This window comes from Scyliorhinus torazame, chromosome 16 (genome assembly GCF_047496885.1).
Source record: "Scyliorhinus torazame isolate Kashiwa2021f chromosome 16, sScyTor2.1, whole genome shotgun sequence".
NCBI lineage: Eukaryota > Metazoa > Chordata > Chondrichthyes > Carcharhiniformes > Scyliorhinidae > Scyliorhinus > Scyliorhinus torazame.
The window spans coordinates 107,693,064-107,709,487 of record NC_092722.1 but is presented as its reverse complement, the minus strand read 5'-3'; positions in this window follow the sequence as shown (position 1 = coordinate 107,709,487).

Below are 16,424 nucleotides of genomic sequence, written 5' to 3'. Positions count from 1 at the left end.
TTATTGGAAATATAGTCCCAATTACAATTTCAAACAATGCAGTGCTATGATATTAAAGAAAGTTCTCTAATGACTGGTCCAGAATAGAATGATTACAATCCCATCTTGGCTTTGTTACAAAGGGGATCTAGTAAAGAGAAACAAGATGCTGTCAGCCAGTGAAAGAAGAAGAATAGATTGGTGAATCATGCTGATTTGCTCCATTATGCCTCCCAATAGTCCTGGGCGATACAAGGATTCAAAGCCAGCATTGACACAAATCACATTCCAATACCACGCAGGGGAATAAATAGTAAAAGATGCCAAAATGGAAGGCAAACAAAACAAACTCAAATGGAAAGACTAGAAATACAATGAAAATGCACCACAACATTACAGAAATCACTGACAGATTAAATTTTCTGCCATTTTGTCATCTTTAGACATAGAATTTACAGTGCAGAGGGCGGTCATTTGGCCCATCGAGTCTGCACCAGAAAGACCAACCCATCTAAGTTATTTCTGTCAGTGGGGATTGTTGTATTAGATACTCTGAGATAACACAGGCTGCAACTGGATGCAGCTTTAACCAAAAGATACTCCAGACCTTGAAGTTTCATAGATTATCATAGAATTTACAGTGCAGAAGGAGGCCATTCGGCCCATCGAGTCTGCACCGGCTCTTGGAAAGAGCACCCTACCCAAGGTCAACACCGCCACCCTATCCCCATAACCCAGTAACCCCATAACCCAATAACCCCACCCAACACTAAGGGCAATTTTGGACACTAAGGGCAATTTATCATGGCCAATCCACCTAACCCGCACATCTTTGGACTGTGGGAGGAAACCGGAGCACCCGGAGGAAACCCACGCACACACGGGGAGGATGTTCAGACTCCGCACAGACAGTGACCCAAGCTGGAATCGAACCTGGGACCTTGGAGCTGTGAAGCAATTGTGCTATCCACAAGGCTACCGTGCTGCCCCACAGACAAGTTAGTTCAGTCTGATTTATTGAACCAGTAGCACAGTTAGCACAGTTCTCTATAAGTTCGACTCTCTGCTAACCTAAGTGTGGTTACTCTGTCTGACTGAACCAGACAACCTCTTAGCCACGTGCTGGATGTGTGATACTGTACATACACCCTGGTTCACTCTGTAGATGTTCATCAGTGGAAAGAGGCGGAGTGTGAGTGCCTCGTGTCTTTTATAGTGAGATACCACCCCTGAGTGTCCTGCATGCTCATTGGTCGTCCTGTTCTCTGTGTTCAGGGCTGTTTAGCACAGGGCTAAATCACTGACTTTAAAAGCAGACCAAGGCAGGCCAGCAGCACGGTTCAATTCCCGTAACAGCCTCCCCGAACAGGCACCGGAATGTGGCGACTAGGGGCTTTTCACAGTAACTTCATTGAAGCCTACTTGTGACAATAAGCGATTTTCATTTCATTTTCATTAGCTGCCTGTCTGTGCCTGTCTGTATATCATTATCTGCATGTCTGCATAATCATGACATCTCCCCTTTTTAAAAATGTTTTGTTGGCACATGGGAACGTACTTACATGTGGTGGCATATATTAACATATTTACAAGTGGTGGCATATGTGAATGTATTTACATGTGAAGACAGCTGTCTCATGTGAGAAAACAGAACATAGCAAACAAAACAAATGTTCATAAGTCCAGTCTCTGGGGCTTGCGTCTGATCCTTGTCGACCGCCGGAGAGGTGGTGGTGGGGACTGTCATAATATACACCAGTATATAATGGTGCAGACACACACTGATGGACACACAGTGGGACCAATCAACACACACAACACTGCAGCCAATCACCAGTTAGAGCACACGCACTATAAAGACAGGGGCATCAGAGTTCCCGCTCATTCAAGCTGCAGCTAGCTAGGAGGACAGAGCTCACAGCCTGCACCACAGACATTCACCATGTGCTGAGTGCATCGACTGGTTAGGACAAGCTAAAGGTCTTTAGTTTAAGCTAGTATTGTGTTAACCCACAGCCAGAGTATGTTAAACAGTTAATGATTCAATAAAATAGTGTTGCACTATTTCAAGTGTTGGTGACCTGTATATGTTCCACGGATCCAGAACACCCAACATATCAGGGACGACGGCGCCTTGACAGGCGGGATGGAAGCCTGACTGGTGGCTTCGTAGTTCGAGGTATCAGGAGGTGGCAAAACAACAGCCGGAAACGGAGAAGAAAGCGGTTGTGGGCAGGCAACTTTGCGCAGTGCCCGTCTGTTTATCGCACAACAGAACCATCAGCCATACGTACAACATACGAGCGGGGCGAAGCCTGTCGAACAATGACAGCTGGAGCAGACCAGCCACCATCCAGTATCTTGATCCTGACAGTGTCTTCCGGGGATAACACGGGCAAATCGGTGGCATGAGCATCATAGCTCTGCTTTTGCTGGTTTCAGAGCTGCTGCACCTTCTGCAGCACCGGGAGGTGATCCAGGTTGGGCAAGTGTCCGCAGGTCTCTGTTCATCAGGAGTTGAGCCGGCGAGGTAGATGTCAGAAGCAGAATCCGTGGCCTTGCAGATGAGCTGTTTCACAATGTGCACCCCTTTTTCAACCTTCCCATTGGACTGCGGATAGTGTGGGCTGGAAGTGATATGTTTGAAATGGTATGACTTGACAAACATAGACCACTCGTGGCTGTTGAAGCACGGGCCATTGTCACTCATGACAGTGAGTGGGATACTACCATGCCTGGAGAATGTCTCCTTACAAGCCTTGATGACAGTCCGAGATGTGAGGTCTGAGAGCTTCACGACTTCAGGGTAATTGGAGAAATATTCAATAATCAACACGTAGTCACAATCATTCGCACAAAAGAGGTCAATGCCAACCTTCGACCACGGGGAGGTCTCGATTTCATGCTGCTGGAGCGTCTCCTTGCTCTGCGCTGGCTGGAAGCGTTGGCAGGTCGCACAGTTGAGGACCATGTTCGCGATGTCCTGGCTGATCCCGGGCCAGTAGACAACCTGCCTGGCTCGGCGTCTGCACTTCTCGACGCCCAGGTGTCCCTCATGGATTTGGTGGAGCACCAAGCTCTGGAGACTGAGTGGAATGATAATCCGGTCCAGTTTGAGGAGGATACCATCAATCACCGTCAGGTCGTCCTTTACATTGTAAAATTGAGGTATTGCCCTTTCTGCCAGCCATTGGCGAGGTGGTGCATGACACGCTGCAAGAGGGGGTCTTTGGCTGTCTCCTCGCGGATACGAACCACCTTCTCATCAGACGCCGGGAGGGTGCTAGCACAGAGCTGCACCTGTGATTCAATCTGCCGGATGATTTCCAGCGGTTCACTAGGCAATGTGATGGAGCGGGACAATGCATTAGCGATGATAAGCTCCTTGCTAGGCGTGTACACTAAGTCAAAGTCGTACTGTGGTGAATGTATCCACCTAATGTAACCTTTGACCTGAAAGTGGTGATACGAGCTGCTTCCAGGTACTGTACTGTAACCCCGGTGGGCCCCGCCTCTGGCTCCGCCCTCACCGGGGCCATATATAACCTGGCCACCTGTGGGTGGCACTCATTTGCACTACCGTCTCTGGCTAGGCAAGTTCACGACTAATAAAGCCTTATTTCACTCGCTCTCTCGGCCTCTTGGTGAATTGAAGGTATATCAATTTATTAGTCATCGACAGCACCATGGAAGCCGCTCTGAAGCCAGTCAGGCTCGAACTCGACACCCGCGGGTCCGAAGCCAAGGAAATATTTGAGCATTGGCTTTGATGCTTCGAGGCCCACATCAACTCCTCCACAATGGCTCCCTCGGAGACCTTCAAACTCGACTCCTCTACGCTCAGGTGAGCCATCGAATCTCGGTAATCATTGAGAAAGCGGACACATACGAGGAGGCGGTCGCAACCCTCAAGGCACACTTTGTGAAGCCCGTAAACGAGGTGTTCGCGAGACATCTCCTCACTACTCGCCGTCAACGCGCCGGAGAATCGCTGGACGAGTATCTGGAAACCGTGACTCTACTCGCGAGGAACTGCAGCTCTTGAGATGTGACTCGCAGATCCCGGACACCTACATGGCGGGGGTCCGCTCAAACTATATCAAAGAACAAAGAACAAAGAAATGTACAGCACAGGAACAGGCCCTTCGGCCCTCCAAGCCCGTGCCGACCATGCTGCCCGACTAAACTACAATCTTCTACACTTCCTGGGTCCGTATCCCTCTATTCCCATCATATTCATGGATTTGTCAAGATGCCCCTTAAATGTCACTATCGTCCCTGCTTCCACCACCTCCTCCGATAGCGAGTTCCAGGCACCCACTACCCTCTGTGTAAAAAACTTGCCTCGTACATCTACACTAAACCTTGCCCCTCTCACCTTAAACCTATGCTCCCTAGTAATTGACCCCTCTACCCTGGGGGAAAGCCTCTGACTATCCACTCTGTCTATGCCCCTCATAATTTTGTAGACCTCTATCAGGTCGCCCCTCAACTTCCGTCGTTCCAGTGAGAACAAACCGAGTATATTCAACCGCTCCTCATAGCTAATGCCCTCCATACCAGACAACATTCTGGTAAATCTCTTCTGCGCCCTCTCTAAAGCCTCCACATCCTTCTGGTAGTGTGGCGACCAGAATTGAACACTATACTCCAAGTGTAGCCTAACTAAGGTTCTATACAGCTGCAACATGACTTGCCAATTCTTATACTCAATGCCCCGGCCAATGAAGGCAAGCAAGCCGTATGCCTTCTTGACTACCTTCTCCACCTGTGTTGCCCCTTTCAGTGACCTGTGGACCTGTACTCCTAGATCTCTCTGACTGTCAATACTCTTGAGGGTTCTACCATTCACTGTATATTCCCTACCTGCATTAGACCTTCCAAAATGCATTACCTCACATTTGTCCGGATTAAACTCCATCTGCCATCTCTCAGCCCAAGTCTCCAAACAATCTAAATCCTGCTGTATCCTCTGACAGTCCTCATCGCTATCCGCAATTCCACCAACCTTTGTGTCGTCTGCAAACTTACTAATCAGACCAGTTACATTTTCCTCCAAATCATTTATATATACTACAAACAGCAAAGGTCCCAGCACTGATCCCTGCGGAACACCACTGGTCACAGCCCTCCAAGTAGAAAAGCATCCTTCCATTGCTACTCTCTGCCTTCTATGACCTAGCCAGTTCTGTATCCACCTTGCCAGCTCACCCCTGATCCCGTGTGACTTCACCTTTTGTACTAGTCTACCATGAGGGACCTTGTCAAAGGCCTTACTGAAGTCCATATAGACAACATCCACTGCCCTACCTGCATCAATCATCTTTGTGACCTCCTCGGAAAACTCTATCAAGTTAGTGAGACACGACCTCCACTTCACAAAACCATGCTGCCTCTCACTAATACGTCCATTTGCGTCCAAATGGGAATAGATCCTGTCTCGAAGAATTCTCTCCAGTAATTTCCCTACCACTGAAGTAAGGCTCACCGGCCTGTAGTTCCCTGGATTATCCTTGCTACCCTTCTTAAACAGAGGAACAACATTGGCTATTCTCCAGTCCTCCGGGACATCACCTGAAGACAGTGAGGATCCAAAGATTTCTGTCAAGGCCTCAGCAATTTCCTCTCCAGCCTCCTTCAGTATTCTGGGGTATATCCCATCAGGCCCTGGGGACTTATCTACCTTAATATTTTTTAAGACGCCCAACACCTCGCCTTTTTGGATCTCAATGTGACCCAGGCTATCTACACACCCTTCTCCAGACTCAACATCTACCAATTCCTTCTCTTTGGTGAATACTGATACAAAGTATTCATTTAGTACCTCGCCCATTTCCTCTGGCTCCACACATAGATTCCCTTGCCTATCCTTCAGTGGGCCAACCCTTTCCCTGGCTACCCTCTTGCTTTTTATGTACGTGTAAAAAGCCTTGGGATTTTCCTTAACCCGATTTGCCAATGACTTTTCGTGACCCCTTCTTGCCCTCCTGACTCCTTCCTACTTTCCTCATATTCCACACAGGCTTCGTCTGTTCCCAGCCTTTTAGCCCTGACAAATGCCTCCTTTTTCTTTTTGACGAGGCCTACAATATCTCTCGTTATCCAAGGTTCCCGAAAATTGCCGTATTTATCCTTCTTCCTCACAGGAACATGCCGGTCCTGAATTCCTTTCAACTGACACTTGAAAGCCTCCCACATGTCAGATGTTGATTTGCCCTCCAACATCCGCCCCCAATCTAGGTTCTTCAGTTCCCGCCTAATATTGGTATAATTAGCCTTTCCCCAATTTAGCACATTCATCCTAGAACCACTCTTATCCTTGTCCACCGGCACTTTAAAACTTACTGAATTGTGGTCACTGTTCCCGAAATGCTCCCCAACTGAAACTTCTACCACCTGGCCGGGCTCATTCCCCAATACCAGGTCCAGTACCGCCCCTTCCCTAGTTGGACTGTCTACATATTGTTTTAAGAAGCCCTCCTGGATGCTCCTTACAAACTCTACCCCGTCTAAGCCCCAGGCACTAAGTGAGTCCTAGTCAATATTGGGGAAGTTGAAGTCTCGCATCACCACAACCCTGTTGTTTTTACTCTTTTCCAAAATCTGTCTACCTATCTGCTCCTCTATCTCCCGCTGGCTGTTCAGAGGCCTGTAGTAAACCCCCAACATCGTGACTGCACCCTTCTTATTCCTGATCTCTACCCATATAGCCTCACTGCCCTCTGAGGTGTCCTCCCATAGTACAGCTGTGATATCCTCCCTAACCAGTAGCGCAACTCCGCCACCCCTTTTACATGCCCTCTATCCCACCTGAAACATCTAAATCCTGGAACATTTAGCTACCAAACCTGCCCTTCCCTCAACCAGGTCTCTGTAATGGCAACAACATCATAGTTCCAAGTACTAATCCAAGCTCTAAGTTCATCTGCCTTCCCGTAATACTCCTTGAATTAAAACATATGCACTTCAGGCCACCAGACCCGCTGTGTTCAGCAACTTCTCCCTGTCTGCTCTGCCTCAGAGCCACACTGTCTCTATTCCCAAGTTCTCCCTCAATGCTCTCACCTTCTGACCTATTGCTCTCGTGCCTACCCCCCTGCCGTACTAGTTTAAAACCTCCCGTGTGACACTAGCAAACCTCGCGGCCAGGATATTTATGCCTCTCCAGTTTAGATGCAACCTGTCCTTCTTATATAGGTCACACCTGCCCCGGCAGAGCTCCCAGTGGTCCAAATAACGGAAACCCTCCCTCCTACACCAGCTGTTTAGCCATGTGTTTAGCTGCTCTATCTTCCTATTTCTAGCCTCACTGGCACGTGGCACAGGGAGTAATCCCGAGATTACAACCCTAGAGGTCCTGTCTTTTAACTTTCTGCCTAGCTCCCTGAACTCCTGCTGCAGGACCTCATGCCCCTTCCTGCCTATGTCGTTAGTACCAATATGTACAACGACCTCTGCCTGTTTGCCCTCCCCCTTCAGGATGCCCTCTACCCGTTCGGAGACATCCTGGACCCTGGCACCAGGGAGGCAACATACCATCCTGGAGTCTCTTTCACGTCCACAGAAGCGCCTATCTGTGCCCCTGACTATAGAGTCCCCTATTACTATTGCTCTTCTGCGCTTTGACCCTCCCTTCTGAACATCAGAGCCAACCATGGTGCCACTGCTCTGGCTGCTGCTGTTTTCTCCTGATAGGCTATCCCCCCCCGACAGTATCCAAAGGCGTATACCTGTTCGAGAGGAGGACAACCACAGGGGATTCCTGCACTGACTGCCTGCCCTTTCTGGTGGTCACCCATTTCTCTGTCTGCACCTTGGGTGTGACCACATTTATATAACTGCGATCTATGACGCTTTCCGCCACCTGCATGCTCCTAAGTGCATCCAATTGCTGCTCCAACTGAACCATGCGGTCTGTGAGGAGCTCCAGTTGGGTGCACTTTCTGCAGATGAAGCCATCCGGGATGCTGGAAGCCTCCCGGACCTGCCACATCTCACAGTCAGAGCACTGCACCCCTCTAACTGACATTGCATCAATTAATTAGTAAATTAAAATTAAAAGTTTTAAAAAATTTTAATAAAAAGTTACTGTTAACTATCTGTTTCCTAGCACTAGATTTCTACTATAAATGTGAAAGCTAAATATCGTACTAAATTATAATTAAGTAATTATGTTTAATTAGTTACCAATGCTTAATTCTTTAAATTTAGTGTAGCTTCCCAACCAGCCACTCAGGTCACAGCTTTTCTGTGATGTCACTTCAGTTTCCCACCCCCACACACACAATTTGAAAAGGTAATAAAAGTAAAAATGAGTAAAAATCACTTACTTACCTTCTTACCTTCTGAGGGTCTCAGATGTTCTCAGGTTCTCTGCCTGACAGAGACTGCTCCTCCTCCTCCGAACGGCTCCCGAAACTAGGCCGTAATCTTTTTAAATCTCCGCTCCGACTTGCAGCTCCTGCTCTTTTTAAATCTCCGCTCCGACTCGCAGCTCTCGCGCTTCTTAAATCTATCAGGCAGCGTCTGCTGGAAAACGGGACCTCCAACCTGCGGGACACGGTAAAGCTAGCTACCTCGCTAGAGGTGGCCTACCAGGACCTTAGCATGTTCCCCGCAGGCCCGACGAACCCCTCGTGGGCACTATCGTCGCGGCCTCTGTCGGACCCGCCTATGTCGCAGGCCTGCGCCGCGCGTCTGCCAGCCCAGCCCGGAGAACCGCAATGCTCCTTCTGCAGCCAGGTTCAACACCCCCAGCAGCGTTGCCCAGCCCGCTCAGCGACGTGCAGCGACTGCAGGAAAAAGGGACACTATGCGTGAGTCTGTCTGGGCCGACCTAAGGCCCAGAAATCGAAAACGCACCAGGCCCGACCTATGGACTTGCAGCCCCACAGACCCCGCAATGTGGCTGCGTTCCTGCCCGGAACGTCCCCTCCAGATGTGTCATCGGCATTGTGCGAATCGTGGGGGCTGCCATCTTGGCCGCCAGCCCCAACACCGACCGACACGTGCGATCGATGGGGGTGGCCATCTTGGTCACCATCTTCGATCCCGTCCGACACGTGCGACACATGGGGGCCGCCATCTTGTGACTCCGACCACGCAGGCAACCCGCAGCTGGGCGTGGTGACCCTCGACCAGTCGCAGCCGAAACCGCTAAAGAACTCCATGATGGTCGTCCGGGTCAACGGGCACGAGACCCACTGCCTCTTCGACTCCGGGAGCACGGAGAGCTTTGTCCACCCCGACACGGTAAGGCGCTGCTCCCTCCACACCTACCCTGCCTCATGAACAATCTCCCTTGCCTCCGGGTCTCATTCGGTCCAGACAAGGGTACTGTGTCACCAACCTTGCGATGCAGGGCCCGGAGTATACCCGCTTTAAGCTCTACGTCCTCCCCCACCTCTGCGCCCCCTTACTGCTCGAATTAGATTTTCAGTGTAATCACCGAAGCCTGACCCTACAGTTCGGCAGACCCTTGCCCCCTCACAGTATGCAGCCTCGCGACCCTCAAGGTCTCCCCCCTGTCACTCTTTGCGAACCTCACTCCGGATTGTAAGCCCATTGCCACCAGGAGCAGGCGGTACAGCTCGCTAGACGTGGTATTTATCAAGTCGGAGGTCCAATGACTGTTCAATGAAGGGATCATAGAGGCCAGCAACAGCCCCTGGAGAGCGCAAGTGATGGTCGTCCGGACCGGGGAAAAGAACCGGATGGTTGTGGACTACAGCCAAACAATTAACCGGTTCAGGCAACTGGATGTGTACCCCCTCCCCCGCATAACGGAGATGGTCAACCAGATCGCGCAGTACCGTGTGTTCTCCACGGTCGATCTGAAGTAGGCCTACCACCAGCTCCCAATCCGCCCGGAAGAGCGCCACTACACTGTCTTTGAAGCAGCCAGCCTACTCTTCCACTTCCTCAGAGTTCCCTTCAGCGTCACTAATGGGGTCTCGGTCTTTCAGAGAACGATGGACCGAATAATGGACCAGAACGGTTTGCGGGCGACAGACCCGTACCTGGACAACGTGACCATCTGCGGCCATGATCAGCAGGGCCATGACGTCAACCTTCAGAGGTTCCTCCAGGCCGCCCAATCCCTCAATCTTACATACAACAAAGAAATGTGTGTCTTCCGTACTACCCGACTAGCCATCCTCGGCTACGTCGTGGAGAACGGAGTCCAGGGCCCAACCCCGACCGTATGCGCCCCTCACAGAACTCCCCCCTCCCCACAGCCTCAAGGCCCTAAAACGGTGCCTGGGGCTGTTCTCACACTACGCCCAGTGGGCCCCAACTACGCGGACAAAGCCCGCCCACTTATTCAAACCACCAGTTTTGCCCTGACGGATGAGGCCCGCTCGGCCTTCAGCCGCATCAAGGCCGACATCACCAAGGCCGCAATGCACGTGGTGGACGAGTCCGTCCCCTTCCAGATAGAGAGCGATGCGTCAGACGTCGCCCTGGCCGCCACCCTCAACCAGACAGGCAGGCCAGTAGCATTCTTCTCTCGGAACCTCCACGCTTCCGAAATCCGACACCCCTCGGTCGAGAAGGAAGCACAAGCCATAGTGGAAACCGTGCAGCACTGGAGGCACTATCTAGCCGGTAGGAGGTTCACCCTTGTCACCAACCAGCGGTCGGTCGCCTTCATGTTCAACAACGCACAACAGGGCATAATAAAAAATTACAAAATCTTGAGGTGGAGGATCGAACTCTCCACCTACAATTACGATATCAAGTATCGTCCTGGGAAGCTCAACGAGCCCCCAGATGCCCTGTCCCGCGGCACATGCGCCAGCGCGCAAGCTGACTGACTTCGGGCTATCCACAATGATCTCTGTCACCCGGGGGTCACCCAGCTTACCCACTTCATTAAGGCCCGCAATCTGCCCTTCTCCTCCGAGGAGGTCAAGGCAATGACCAGGGACTGCCAAGTCTGCGCGGAGTGCAAACCGCACTTCTACCGGCCAGACAAGGCCCGCCTGGTAAAGGCCTCCCAGCCCTTTGAGCGCCTAAGTATGGACTTCAAAGGGCCCCTCCCCTCCACCAACCGTAATATATATTTTCTCACTGTCATCGAAGGCCATCCATCTGACCCTCAGGTCTAGAAGTCTCCCAATCCCCCGCTGGCAGGAGGTCCTCCCCGACGCCCTCCACTCCATTAGATCACTCCTCTGCACAGACACGAACAAGACCCCTCACAATCGTTTGTTTATCTTCCCCAGGAAGTCCATCTCCGGGGTCTCGCTTCCACCTTGGCTGTCAACTCTGGGACCTGTCCTTCTCCGGAGGCACATGAGGAGCCATAAGACTGACCTGCTGGTCGAGAGGGTCCAGCTGCTCCACGCCAACCCCCAGTACACCTACATTGTGCACCAGGACGGACGGCAAGATACGGTCTCCCTACGAGACCTAGCACCAGCTGGTTCCCCTGCCAACGCGCCCCCCCCCCCCCGCTACCTGCCCCCACCCCCAGCGCCCCGTACGCCCCCCTGGGTCTCCTATACTGTCCCACGCCGACACTGCCGCCACCCACCACCCCCTGTCTACCCCCACACCCCAACCGTCTCCGAATCACCGGACTGAGGCTCCAGCTGCAGCCACAACACCCCTGGAGTCACCACCTGCAACAACCGTGCCCGCCGCCCCACCAGAGCTGAGGAGGTCGAAGAGAACGATCCGGCCTCCAGAGAGACTGAATATGTAATTATCCCACGTCACACCCTCTGGACTTGATTTTTTAACAGGGGGTGAATGTGGTGAATGTATTCACCATAATGCATGACACTGTAACCATTGTATCCACCTAATGTAACCTATGACCTGGAAGTGGTGATACGAGTTGCTTCCGGGTACTGTACTGTAACCCCGGTGGGCTCTGCCTCTGGCTCCGCCCTCACCGGGGCCATATATAACCTGGCCACCTGCGGGTGGCACTCATCTGCACAACCGACTCTGGCTAGGCAAGTTCATGACTAACTCGCTCTCGGCCTCTTGGTGAATTGAAGGTATATCACGTACCTTCTGAGTTTGAGGAGGATGCACTGCAACCGAGGCGTCATGTCATTAAGGTCCTTGTGGATAATGTGGACCAGGGGCCTGTGATCCGTCTCGACTGTGAATGTCGGCAGGCCGTAGACATAGTCGTGAAACTTGAGAATTCCAGTGAGAAGACCCATGCATTTCTTCTCAATTTGTGCATACCTTTGTTCAGTGGGCGTCATGGCCCTCGGTGCGTAGGCTACCGGTGCCCAGGATGAAGTGTCATCACGTTGAAGCAGCATCGCACCGATGCCATCCTGGCTCGCATCTGTCGAGATCTTCGTCTCCCTGTCTGGGTCGAAAAATGGGTCAAGACGGGTGCAGTGGTGAGCTTGGCTTTCAGCTCCAACCACTCTGCCTGATGTGCTGCCTTCCACTCAAAGTCAGCGGACTTTTTTCCAGGTTTCGTAGGGCCGTGGTGTGTGAGGCCAGGTTTGGGATGAACTTGCCCAGAAAATTGACCATGCCCAAGAAGCGCAACACCGCCTTCTTGTCTTCAGGAACCTTCATGGCTTCGATGGCCTTGACCTTGTCTGTGTCCCGGCGCACGCCCTGCTGAGAGATCTGGTCACCTAAGAACTTGAATATCGTCATGCCAAAGCAACATTTGGACCTGTTCAGCTTCGGGCCATGGCAGTATACCTGCTGGAGACGGGAAACATGCTCTTCAGGGGTTGTGGGCCATATGGTGATGTTGTCCACGTACACATGAACCCCTTCAATGCCCTCCATCATCTGCTCCATGATGCGCTGGAAGATCTCCGATGCCGAGACAATGCCAAACGGCATGCGATTATAGCAGTATCTGCCAAATGAAGGTGCAGAGCCTTCTGCTGGACTCATCCAGCTGGATTTGCCAAAATCCATGTGACGCATCTAACTTGGTGAAAAAACATGTGTGTGCCATCTCACTGGTGAGTTCCTCACGCTTCGGGATGGGGTAGTGTTCACGCATTATATTCTTATTGAGATCATTGGAATCAATGCAGATGCACAGGTCTCCCGAAGGCTTTCTAACACATACCATTGAGCTGACTCAGTCAGTCGGTTCGGTTACCTTGGAAATGATGCCCTGTTGCTGAAGATCCTTGCGCTGTGCCTTCAGGCGTTCCCTCAGCGGAGCCGGGACCCGGCGTGGTGCGTGGACCACTGGCTTGGCATCAGGTCATAGCAGAATCTTGTATCGATATGGCAGCATGCCCATCCCGTCGAACACATACGGATACTGAGCGAGGATGTCGTCAATGCCGGGCTGAAGATCCACATTGGAGGATGTCGTTGTGTCAACCCGCTGCACGAGGTTCAGCTGCTTGCAGGCCTGCGCGCCAAGTAGGGATGCCCTGTCTGGCTTGACAATTTCAAAACGTAACCGTGCATGGGTGCTCCGGTTGGAGACGAGTAGATGGCAGGATCCCAGTGCCGTGATGGCATTTCCGTTGTAGTCCAGGAGCCTGCAGGCTGCTGGAAGGACCTTGGGGGGCTACTTGATGCGTTTGAAATCTGCCTGTGAGAGGATGTTGTCCGAAGCACCTGTGCCCAGCTTAAACTGGATGGAGCAGTGGTTGACCTGCATCACCGCACGCCATTCGTCCGCAGAATCCACAGCGAGGATGGATTGAATTTGTGATGAGTTGGATGTGGCATATTCACATTTGGTAATGATGCCCACACAGTAGGCGGAGTCAAAGCATTCTTCCTCTGGATCCGTTGTGCTGCCAGGATCAGAATCCTGTAATCGTTGTTGCACACTCTGAAAGCGCTGTCGTCGGAATTGGGAGCGCTGGCCCCTTACTGGTGGTGCAGACCTGCACAAGGCTGCATAGTGTCCAGGCTTCCCGCAGTTTAAACATCGCCTGCCTCTTGCAGGGCAGTGTTACTTCAAGTGGGCGTTGCCGCAGTTCGAGCACGTCATGACGTTGGCGTCCTGACACTCCGTGCGTCGTCGCACATGCGCAGTGCGGGTGTCGGCCGCTTCATTATCCCGTTCACATCGCGAATGCCTAGGGCCCCGGGAAAAGTGCGTGAAATGGCCGCTTTCATCAATGCTGAGGAGCTGCATCCGGGAGATGGCCTGCACACTCTCTGCCTTGTGGGAGGCAAGTTTCTCATTTTTCAGCCGATTTGTACTGGGCATAGCGATTTTTGGCATGCTCATGCACTGTGCATGTTTCAATCGCGACTGGCAGGGTCATATGCTTGATTTTCAGGAGCGGCTCTCTCAGAGGATCAGAGTGAACTCCAAAAACGATTTGGTCTCTGACCATGGAGTCAGCAATATCACCAAAGTTGCAGGACAGCGCTAGCAGGCGGAGGTTAGTTAAGAAGGAGTTGAAAGATTCATCGTTACCTTGTAGACGCTGTTTGAATATGTAGTGTTCGAAGATTTCATTGGTGTCCACTTCACAGTGACTGTCAAACTTGTCCAGGATGGTCTGAAACTTTGTCTTGTCCTGGCCTTCGGTGAAGTGAAAAGGGTTGAAGAGTTTGATGGTTTGATCACCCGCTGTTCAGAGGAGAAGCACGATCTTTCTTGCATCAGACGCACCCTCGAGGTCTGAAGCTTTGATGTACAGCAGAAACTTTTGCTTGAATGTCTGCCAGTTGACAGAGATTGCCGGAGGTCCTGAGCTGGTGCGGAGCCTGAATCTTCTCCATGGTGCCGGGATACATTCGCTGGTCGTCACGGAACGGACTGAGGTAAACCACCTCGATTAAGCAGTCTCCTGGTAGCATGTTGTGTTATGTACTCTGAGATAACACAGGCTGCAATTGGATGCAGCTTTAACCAAAAGATACTTCAGACCTTGAAGTTAGTTCAATCTGATTTATTTAACCAATAGCACAATTAGCACAGTTCTCTATGAGTTCGACTCTCTGCTAACCTAAGTGTGGTTACTCTGTCTGACTGAACCAGACTAGCTCTTAGCCACGTGCTGGAGGTGTGATGCTGTACATACACCCTGGCTCACTCTGTAGATGTTCATCAGTGGAAAGAGGCGGAGTGTGAGTGCCTCGTGCCTTTTATAGTGAGATACCACCCCTGAGTGTCCTGCCTGCTCATTGGTCATGTCCTGTTCTCTGTGTTCACTAGCTGCCTGTCTGTGCCTGTCTGTATATCATTATCTGCATGTCTGCATAACATGACAGGGATGTTTCAGTTATGTTTTTGAAAGGGGGCATTTTAGTTGTATTTTTGGTTAGGGTTTTTCAGTTGTGTTGCTGGCAGGGGTCTTTTAGCTGTTTCTGATATGAGGTATTTTAGTAGTCCCCTGTGAAAGGGGTCTTTATTTGTTCCTGGGATATGGAGGTTTTTTTGGTATCCAGGATGTGAGTATTTCAGCTTTTCTGTCAGCAGGGATCTTTTTTCAATTTTGTTTTGGTGAAGGTCTTTTGGCTGTTTCGGGGGACAGGGTTTTTTTACTTTTGCATGTATGTTCCCCTATTCAGAAGTAAAAGTAAAATCATCACAGTCCCAGTTGACCATAGGCTGCTTTCCCCTTTGAGGGGGAGAGCTGACTGGTGGTGATTTAACATGAAGATCATCACACCTCAGGCGAGGGGCAGGATTGAGAAGATGGGGCCTTCATAAATAACCTCAGCCGGTGCGAGAATGGTACCCGCGCTGCTGGCCTTGCTCTGCACCACGAACCAGCTGTCAAGCCAACTAAGCTAACCTGGATCCCGAGAACTCATTTGATTGGATTGGATTTGGATTTTGTTTATTGTCACGTGTACCGAGGTACAGTGAAAAGTATTTTTCTGCGAGCAGCTCAACAGATCCTTAAGTGCATGAAAAGAAAAGAAAAGAAAAGAAATGCATAATAGGGCAACACAAGGTACACAATGTAAATACATAAACACCGGCATCGGGTGACGCATACGGAGGTGTAGTGTTAACCATAAGAGGGTCATTTAAGAGTCTGGTGACAGTGGGGAAGAAGCTGTTTTTGAGTCTGTTCGTGCGTGTTCTCAGACGTCTGTATCTCCTGCCCGATGGAAGAAGTTGGAAGAGTGAGTAAGCCGGGTGGGAGGGATCATTGATTATACTGCCCGCTTTCCCCAGGCAGCGGGAGGTGTAGATGGAGTCAATGGATGGGAGGCAGGTTTGTGTGATGGACTGAACTCCATCCATCCAGAAGTCAGAGAATTATTAACATCAGTTGTCATTGAGATGAAACAGTTGCTGATATAATACAGTTCAAATGAAGAACTTTTACATTATAAATATGTTTTGAGGATCTATGAAAGTCACCAGCCTTCAGCAATCATTGATTGTGGCTGACTAACAACAGATTAAAAATAGCCTGAGTTTAAACGTCTTTACCTCACATTAATACAATAGCATCAGCAATTGGGTATACTGTTAATAATTAAACACTTTACATTAATTACACAGGATG